Source organism: Molothrus ater, chromosome 4, assembly GCF_012460135.2.
Source record: "Molothrus ater isolate BHLD 08-10-18 breed brown headed cowbird chromosome 4, BPBGC_Mater_1.1, whole genome shotgun sequence".
NCBI lineage: Eukaryota > Metazoa > Chordata > Aves > Passeriformes > Icteridae > Molothrus > Molothrus ater.
The window spans coordinates 12,322,545-12,331,828 of record NC_050481.2 but is presented as its reverse complement, the minus strand read 5'-3'; positions in this window follow the sequence as shown (position 1 = coordinate 12,331,828).

Here is a 9,284-nt window from a genome sequence, read left to right as displayed (position 1 = left end):
ACATACACTTTCCAGTGAGCCTGGCCAGGTTCTAATTCCACAGAGTGTACAGGCACTGGGCACAATGCTTGGGGTTACAAGGACTGTGCCCCAAGGCAGCTGTTCCAGCCCTCTGGCACAGCTTGTGCCTGGCACATTTGAGAGATGCCCTGACACTCTGCTGTTTACCACCATAGACAGACAGGGTGCAGACACCAGTGCTTTCTTCCCCCATTTCCTTCCCAACACAAATGGTGTCTGTGACATACAGGATTATGAGGGAACAAAGAGCTGGAGAGCAATGATTGGTCAACTGATGGAGAGTTCTCTCCAGCCAATATCACCGAGTTAAACACATCCCTACAACCCGACCCCTGACTTCTGAGACTCAGCTGCCCTGGTGAACACCCAGCTGTCAGTGTTCATGTTAATTGCCATGCACATCTCCAGCCTTTGCTCAAAGTTCTGTAATGAAGAGACTGAATTTCTGATAAAATCATAAAATCACATCCAGACCCTTTCCCTAGAGCCAGAAATCCCCCCTTTTGGTTGCCATATGATGGCTCTCACTCTGAGATCAGACATGATATTTAGGAGGCCTGCACATAGGCCTGCATAAAACAAAGGAAAATAAAACCCAAAGAAATAAACTTTTAAAGCATCATAGAGGAAACAGCTCCAGCAAACATTCCCAGCATGTGGGCTGGGAATGTCAGTTCAGGAACACTTGCTGGGTTATCCAGACACAACGCATTCAGCTACTCAGCTGCTTATTGACATGAGTCCTTTCTTTACACAAGAAGGAAGAGCTGCTACCACCTACACTCTGTTGCCCTAGCCCAGGATGTGGAGAGCCCATAAGGCTTGTATCTGACTGTTTTTGTTACAGTCCACTTTTAATGCACGCTGAGTAACTGCTGAACAAAAGGTCCATTCTCCATCCAGCACTGTACACCAAAGGTTAAACACCTGTCAGAAGGCTATTAGCAAGGCAAAGGAACAGGGTTAGTAGAAAGCAAACTTGTGCTTACAAGTGAAGGAAGGAAAGAGACCTACTGCAGGTTCAGCACCCTCTGCAGTCCAGCTGGCACCCACTCTGGAAATGCAGCAGATGAGAAGCCCAAAAAACTGCTGGCTCCAATGCCAACCGCTAAGGAAGGAAATTTCCTTTTCTCCTTCCTCACAAGAGTGTGCAGTAAACTCGCTGCAGCTCTTTGTCCTTGAATGCCAACATCAGAAGGGAAGACATCTTTAAAGAGAAGTTATCCCCCAAGTTCACAGCTGATATTCCTTTCTTATTTAGGGGAGTCTCTGGGGGCAGGACTGTACCAACAGAACTGGGGTAGGACAAGGTAAAGGTGGAGCCTTATGCTCCCCGTTACTGGATTTTGGTGGGGGGCCACGGGAACTGACATGATTTGTACTCATCAAGTAAGTAATATATTGACACCAACACAGCCAAGAAAACTCCAACTAGGCAAGATATAGAGGCCCTCACCATCTTGTCACCCTCCAAATGGGAGAAGCACAGTTAACAGCATTAGAGAAATGTTTCCTATTTGATTTTATTAACTGATTGACATGAATTAATGCATTGGGATATTTGATTGTGTCATAAAATGTGTATATGAACATCATGATTCAATTTAATGTACCCATTACTGCTTGATGTGCCATTATATTAGACTAAATTAAAAGAATTTTATGGAAAAAAAATTACAATTAAAGACTCAAAATTGATTACATTCATAACTTAGAGGATATTCACTTCTATTCATGTTTTGAATAATGACAATAAAGGAACCAGAAAACAACACAGACCATAGAAAGATGGACAAAATAAAATGTGGCAGAGATAAACAGAACAAATGGAATGAGGGGTCCACAAAACCCCACCTTCCCAGAGGCCGGGAACAGCTGAGCACAAATCATCAGCACAGCAACAGTGTCTTCCAGGACAGCAGGAATTTTGTCGAGAACACAGTGCAGCCCAGCTTAAGTAACACAGAAGGCCCATACATTTTCCAAGCTCTCGTGGGAGGACCTCTGCTGGAGTTTGCCCTGTGTGAGCAGTGTCCCTGGCAGATACCTACAACCCTGGAGCACAGCCAAAGTGTACAGCTCTGGTGCTAGGTGTCTGTTCATCTGCTCCTATAAGGCTGAGTAGTGCTCTGTACCACCCAGAGCTGTTTGGTAGGTGAGACCATCTCAGGTTTTCACCTATGTCCTTGTGCTGCCAGGCAAAGGGACCCATATCGCTCCACGGCACGGAGCCAGGGTACAACAGTTCAGTTCAGTAACTCAGCTCTGTCTTGGAGACCTCAGCAGGAAAACAGCCAGGAATTCCCAAAGGGAAAGGACTCTGCCAGAGGACTAAAATCAGCCATGGGTAACACTGCCTGGCTGGGGCTATCTGAACTTCCCCTTTTTTTTCCTGGGAAATAAGAATGGTGCTAAGAAACCCCAAAATATTTTTGCAGCATACACAGAAGTGACTCTGGAAAAGGGGTCTGGAGTCCAGACAAACCAGAATTATGATTTAACAGGTAAAACTGAAGCCTGGCCTGAGTCACGCCTCACCCTCTGTGGACTCGAAACTCTGAGCAAGAACTGGCAATGTTCCTCAGTAGTGAGAAGGTAAAGAGCATCTCATTTTCCAGTAAATCAAAACCCCAAATTATCCCACAAAATGAGCAGCATGTTAAGACCTGCAGCTCTTTTTCTCTTGGGAAAGAAGGGAATGACCAGCTAGCTAGGATATGCTAACTAGCCAGTTCAGTCTGGGCATCAGACACCGGGGTTTCAGAAAACTAGGAGCTGGACTTGGGGAGACGTGCATGAGTAAGTAGCGAGGGCCTTGCAGAATATCCACTTGAAGACATGCCAGCAAGTAAATTGTTGGAGAAAAAAAGTACAACGCATGTCAGGTTTTTAATTACATGTCTATTTTCCCAACAAAGAAGTGCAATTAAAGTTAATCATGTCTATTATATTACACAATGCCTCCCTTCCTAATGGAACCAGGCCTGCATGAAGGAAAAGCACATTAACACACAAGCGCTGTTCGTACACAGGGATGTTTTGCACCCCGAATACACTGCGATACAGCCGTGCTCAATTACGCATCCTCCGCTCCAGCACACGGCTCCACCGATGTCCTGGGCAGTGGCAGGAGGGGAAGCAGGGCTTACTTACAAACCCTGGCAGCCCCAAAGATGTGACTGATGGGCCCACATGCCCTGTGAGCACACAGGAGGGTCCCTGCCCGCCTGTGCCAGCTTCCCCCAGTCCACTGTGCCCAGCCCAGGCTGAGAGGGACCCTGCAGGGCTCCAGCAGCCTCAGGGTCAGGCAGGCAATGCACAGGCTGAGGAACAGCAGCAAAGCTCAGAGCCCTCTATCATCAGCGAGCCAGCGCAGTCTGATAGAATCTGAGGGACACCCAGTTAGCAGGATAAATTTTGCTCTCTGGTGTCAATCCAGAGTAGTGCAGTTCATTATGGGATTTAATCCCTGTTACAGCAGGTGTAAATAACAGCAATTTGACTTTTTCCCCCCTGCAAATACTTATATAGTATCTCCTGCTTCAGTCTCATTTTATAGCCTTCTGTGGCTGCTGCCATCACTCTCCAGCTCTTCCTTTACACACATGTGGTGCCTGAGAGAAGCACCAGCAGCTGGGAGGAAGGAGGCAGCTCTCAGAACCGGCACAGCCAAAGCCGGTGCCCATCCATCTCCATATCCACAGTGATGGCTGTTCCTGGAGCATCCCAGGGCAGCCCCCACATCCTACAGCATCCAACAAGGCCAGGGCAGCTCTGCCCAGGATGGAGGATACCTCAGAGAAACATCAATGGCAGCACTGAGCCCTGCAGCAGACACCACCTGAAGAGCCTGTGCATGCCCCGTTCCCTGGCTGCTAAGGGTCCGGCCTCCTGGCAAGGAGCAAAAGAGCTCAGGATGGACACAAGCATGAGCAATGTCCATGCACATTTCCACGCAGTTTTCAGGTTCTTTTTGCAAAGCTCTGTTCCAGCAGCTCCTTGGGTGCTGCAAAGCACTGTCCCTGCATTTCCAGCACCAATCCAGCTACCAGAACAGGATGAGATCAATGCAACACACAGGACAATGCCTACAAAAGCCTGCTGAGTCCCACAGCTTAGCCCTCAGACAACTCTTCCTAGCAACTGATTCCAGTACCTTGGTTCCCAAGTTTTTATTTTAATTTTACTTTGATGGCTTGGCTGATTTCTTTCAGGCCGGCAAACCTGAGTAAATCCAGTGGAGCCGTGACAGCTCAAACTGCTTTTGCTGTGCTGATGAACCAGCTTGGACAAAACCCTGAAGAAGCAAATAATTTGCAGAGAAAAAAAAGTTTTAATTTCAGCCAAGTCAAAGCAAATAACCAGTGCAGGGCATCATTAACAAAGCTGTCTGAATTTAATTTAGTCTTCAAAACAGCAATTTCTAAAAAACTGCTTTGATACCAGAGAGGAGGTATCAAAGAGAAGGGGAGGAAGGGAGGAATCCAAATTCAGTAATTTTTTTTCTTTGTGAGCACCTCCATCTTGCTCAACCCAAATCAGACTTATATTTTCAAGTATTTAATTTTCTTTGCTTTAAAAAGAGTCTCTGCAGCTGGCTGGGAGGAGATTTAGGTGGTGGAAGCGTCCACCTGGACAAGGGTTTGCCTGTTGGGGAAAGGAAATCCGGCAGGCGGCATCAGGAGAGGAGCTGAACCCAAGAACTGGTTTTTGAAATCACACACTAACTCTTTAGAAGCTGCTTCATCCCATCAAAATGTACATGCTGATCAGAACCAGCACTTGAAATTCCAGCTGCAAAATGCTCGCTATTATTGAAGAAGAAATGAAGTGTTTTATGAGAGAGACTACTTTCAGAAAATTGAAAGACCAGGAAAGAGAAAACATACAATAGGATGGTGCAGTTGCCAACTGTTGTCAAAAAGCTACATTCAAAGGAAAAATAGAAATTTAAAAATCACTTCATGGCTATAGTTGGGTCTGATACATACAGTTAGGCTTACTGAAATAATTTTTAGCTACACAACTGATCTACATATAAAATCCTTCCACACCACGCACATTACCAGGGTGAAGTGGTGACACTAAGCACAAGACAACTGTTCTGCATAAAGCCACAAGAACATCATTTAGCCAGGGTTCCTCAACAGGCAAGGAGTAACAGAAATTAATGGCCAAACATGTCCCAGCTGGTGTAAATTAAGCCATAAAAATAAATACACAAATCTACAAGCCTCTGGAATGGAAGAACTTGCCAGCTATGCCAATGGGAGCCACTGCTCTCATGGGTTTTTTCCAAGCAGCCTGTTTGATGCAGCCCTTCCAGCACCCCTGCCCACATCCCTGAGGAACACTCAACCCAGTCAGCGCCAGTCCCTGGCACAGACAGCTCCGTGCAGTGCACATTGGGCTTTGGACAGGGTAAGAACGTAAAACCAGATGATTTTAACAATCTCAGTGAATCTTAGCAAACCGGAACCAGATGTGGGCAGGGAGCTGAAACCGGCCACTGCCCTCTTCCCTACCTCTGCTCAGCTCCCTTCAGCTGCTGTTTGGGTTCATTGTTCTAACTTGCCTCCAGCCTTTGAATTCCAGTCCCTGACAACACACAGAGATAGCACCAATGACTCTGAAGGAAAGATTCACCAGAATTACTTGTTTCCAGAGAAAGTGGATGTGGCAGGCTGCTGTGTCCTGGCCAAATGAGAGGCCCAGTTCCCAAGGTAGGAGGCCCTGGGCTGCCACTGGACATGCACTCTGTAATGGTCAGGAATCCCAGATGGGAGAAGAGGGCCACCCACCTTCTGAGCAGCCTCCATGGCACATAGCATCAGGCATTTGTCCCATGTTTATGAGCCCCAGCCTTCCCTGTTGCTCTAACACACCTTGGCATTTCCCAGGTGGAAAGCACAAGGCCTCAGTCCTCGTTGTCAGTCCCCTCGTTATACTGAGAAGAACAAACAACTCCTATACAGTGCTGCCAGCAGCACTGCACTGCACAGTGATATGGCAAGTAAAATTACTTTCAATTCACCACAAGGAATAAAGGTCAAAGCTCCAAGTGATACACTCAGAAACAACTTGTAGAGGATGGACAGCTGCTCTCCTAGGAGGAAGATGACACCTTGCTGGGAGCAGAACTCTTCCCCCCCATGGCCATCCTCACCTTTGTGCCCCTGTCCTGCCCCAGAACACCCCATGGCCACACCTGTCAGGAAGGGCCTCAAATGATACCCCTTGGCAGCAGCACCCTCCAAGCAATGGAAACATGAGGTCAGGCAGCCAGGAAGGAGCCACATGGCTCCCACAGCCACTCCTGGAAAACTGGGAGCTCCCCTGGCACCATTCCCCACACTGCTTCTCAACTTTGGATTCATCGATAAGCAGTAAAAGCTTATTGCCGATGACTAGATATTTAAGGAATCTGCTTCATACAAAAAGGTCTTGTAGGATGCAACACAGGGGAGCAGCTAAGCAGCTCAAGGATCCTTTTCCCAAAATGCCATACCTCAACCCATATGCCAATTCTTACCCAAAATCATTGGAGGATTTTCTCTGCAAATTCCTCAAGTATGACAAATGTCAGTAGGTGGGACTCCAAGGCCAAAGGAAGAGCTGTCACTCCCGGGGTGCCCACCCCAAGGCCTTGGCCCCCCGAGCCCATGGCAGGTGACAACAGCATGGGCTCATCAGCTCAGCTATTGTGTCTCGTTAGCTTAACCAAACTCCAAACTCCATGCGGAGTGCCTTTCCCCCTCAAGTTATTAAAGGGTAGATTTCTTTTAATTAAACTCATTTACATGACTAAATTAGATTTAATTACTCCCATTCATTTTGCTAATACCTCTCTTTGATTGGAGAAAGGCAACTTTTCTAATTGCTCCAAACAGGACTGGGTGGCTCTGCCCTCACTCGAGCTGGCACAAGGAAATCCAGGCTCTACAACACACAGAGAAGAGCCCAGTGCAGATTTTGGGTATAAACAAACTGGACAGCTTTTCCTAGCACACATGTACTGTGTGCGGTAATTACTTGATCACCATAAGACCTAACATTTATGGCATGATTTAAAGCATAGGAAAGCCCACTAAAAATTCTTTTCAAGTACCTTCTATCTGCTCAAGGGAAATGCTAGGAGACAAACAGCAATTCAACTTGCTTCCCCTCTTGTACTTTTGAAACTGGGGGGGGGGGGGGGGAAATCAGCAATTTTGAAATTGTGGGCTAAAGGCATTTCTACTAAGTCCCTTAGCCAGACAACTCACTGATGCAATTATCAATTTTCTTAACTGCAACATTCAGCACTTCCTCATTTCTAAAACTTCAGACTAAGAATGTGTCAAGCTGCTGCCTAAGTTATCCATTAAGCCGAAGCATCAGGCTTCCCACTAGGCCAGAAGTGGCCATATTGAATTCCGTGGGACTGTCTGAAACACCCCAACGCCTCCCATTTCATCCTACCAGGCACTGCCTCATGGCTGCTCCAGTTCAGTGATGCACAAGCACATGAAATTCCACTCACAATTCACAATACACTGAGTTTCCAGACACCTGCTCACATGGCTCAGTGATTTCCCTCATGCCAACTGCGGTGTTGCTATCGGTGGCCCTGGGGGCCAGACTGGCCACAACCTCCAGAGGACACAAAAGCTCCACAAAAACCAGGTGCTCACAGCGGAAACACCAGGCTTTTGTCCTGTATATATATATATATATATATTCCTGTTGGTTCCTAGGTAGTGAGCCCTCATCCCACCCCAGAGGCCTTGTATCTGCAGCCCACAGCTGAGAACAGCAGGCCTCAGCTTTGTACAAAGCGCAGGAACTGACACCTCAACTCAAACATTCCCAAAGACACTGCTTGCAGAACAGCCATTGTGCTACCCAGAGCCCAGCTGGTGACCCGTTTGCCAGCAGAACAGTCCCCGGCCTCTGTCAGCGCTGCGTGGGCACGTTGAGCTCCCGATGACCTCCTCCTTCAGCCGAGGTGAACACACGGCATTTATCCAAGACAAATGCAAATCTCTATACTATTTGGCACCAGTTCCTTTCATTAGATACAATTTTCTGCCCCCTTTCTCAACATGTAACTAGTATTTATCCAACCACACATGATGTGTGGCCTAATTATCACTCTAATATTTTTCCAAAAAAAAGAAACGAATGCAATTAACAAGGAACTAAGAAACCAACTCCCCCCCCCCCCCCCCCCCCCGGCTTGTTATTTTTGTTGGGTTTTAAATCAGGTTCAGTAGAAATCACAGTGGTTTGGTTGGAATCAGACATGGTATTTGGATTCTTTGCCAGCACTTCACAGATTCTGAAATTCATAGAATAGTTCAAAATCAAAACCTCCCCACTTGTCTGGTCACTTCTTTTCTTCACCTGCCAAGTCACCTTAGTATCTTCACAGATTCTTCATTTAAAAAGTTTTGAGTAAACAGTGTCATCAAAAGCCCAGTTGAAATACATAGTTTTCATAGGATAAATTATCTGACCCAAGCACAGGGCAAATGTGATCCAGGCCGAAACCCCAAAATTACTGGCATGCCTTGTACCAAGAGCTTTCACTCTGTTTCAGCAGCTTTTATCAAAGATTTGAGAAGGCTTTTCAGCTGCAAGACATGTCTCCAGCAACACAGAAACCCTCTGCTTTTCCAGACAGGCACAACAGAACCACCAGTATCTGGGGCAACTGCATTCCTGGCTCAGAGGTGACACTAAATGCAATTAAGGGAAATAAATATGTGAGGAAGGAAAAGTGTGAAGGAAAAAACTGTGCCTCCTGCTATTAACCCCTCACCTGTTACCTGCCATAGTGACCCACCACCCTCTTGGCTCTAGATTTTGTGAACAGCTCTGAACCATCTCCTTCCTCTTCATCCAACAGACCAACCACTGAGCTCCGATTTCAGGAATTTCTGGACAATAACCAGGCTGTAATTACATGCTTATGCAAAGTTATACTGTCACATTTAGGAAATCTCTTGAGAACACGGTTAATTCCAGGAATATCATGTCCTTATTTTTCAAATCCTGCGTGGGAGAACCAGCTTTTGGTTCTGTTTGCATACTAAAAACTCTACGTGCCGTCGCACAACAGGTTGCCCTGTTCCTACAAAAATAAGGGTCAGATGCATCCATCAGTCTGAGGGGCTGTTCTGACTGCAGCACAAGTACCGTAATATCCCAAAATTCGAGGCGATGTGAGTATGCCCTGAGTGTTGAATAATCAGGGAAAAAATCATGTGTGGGGGTTGTTT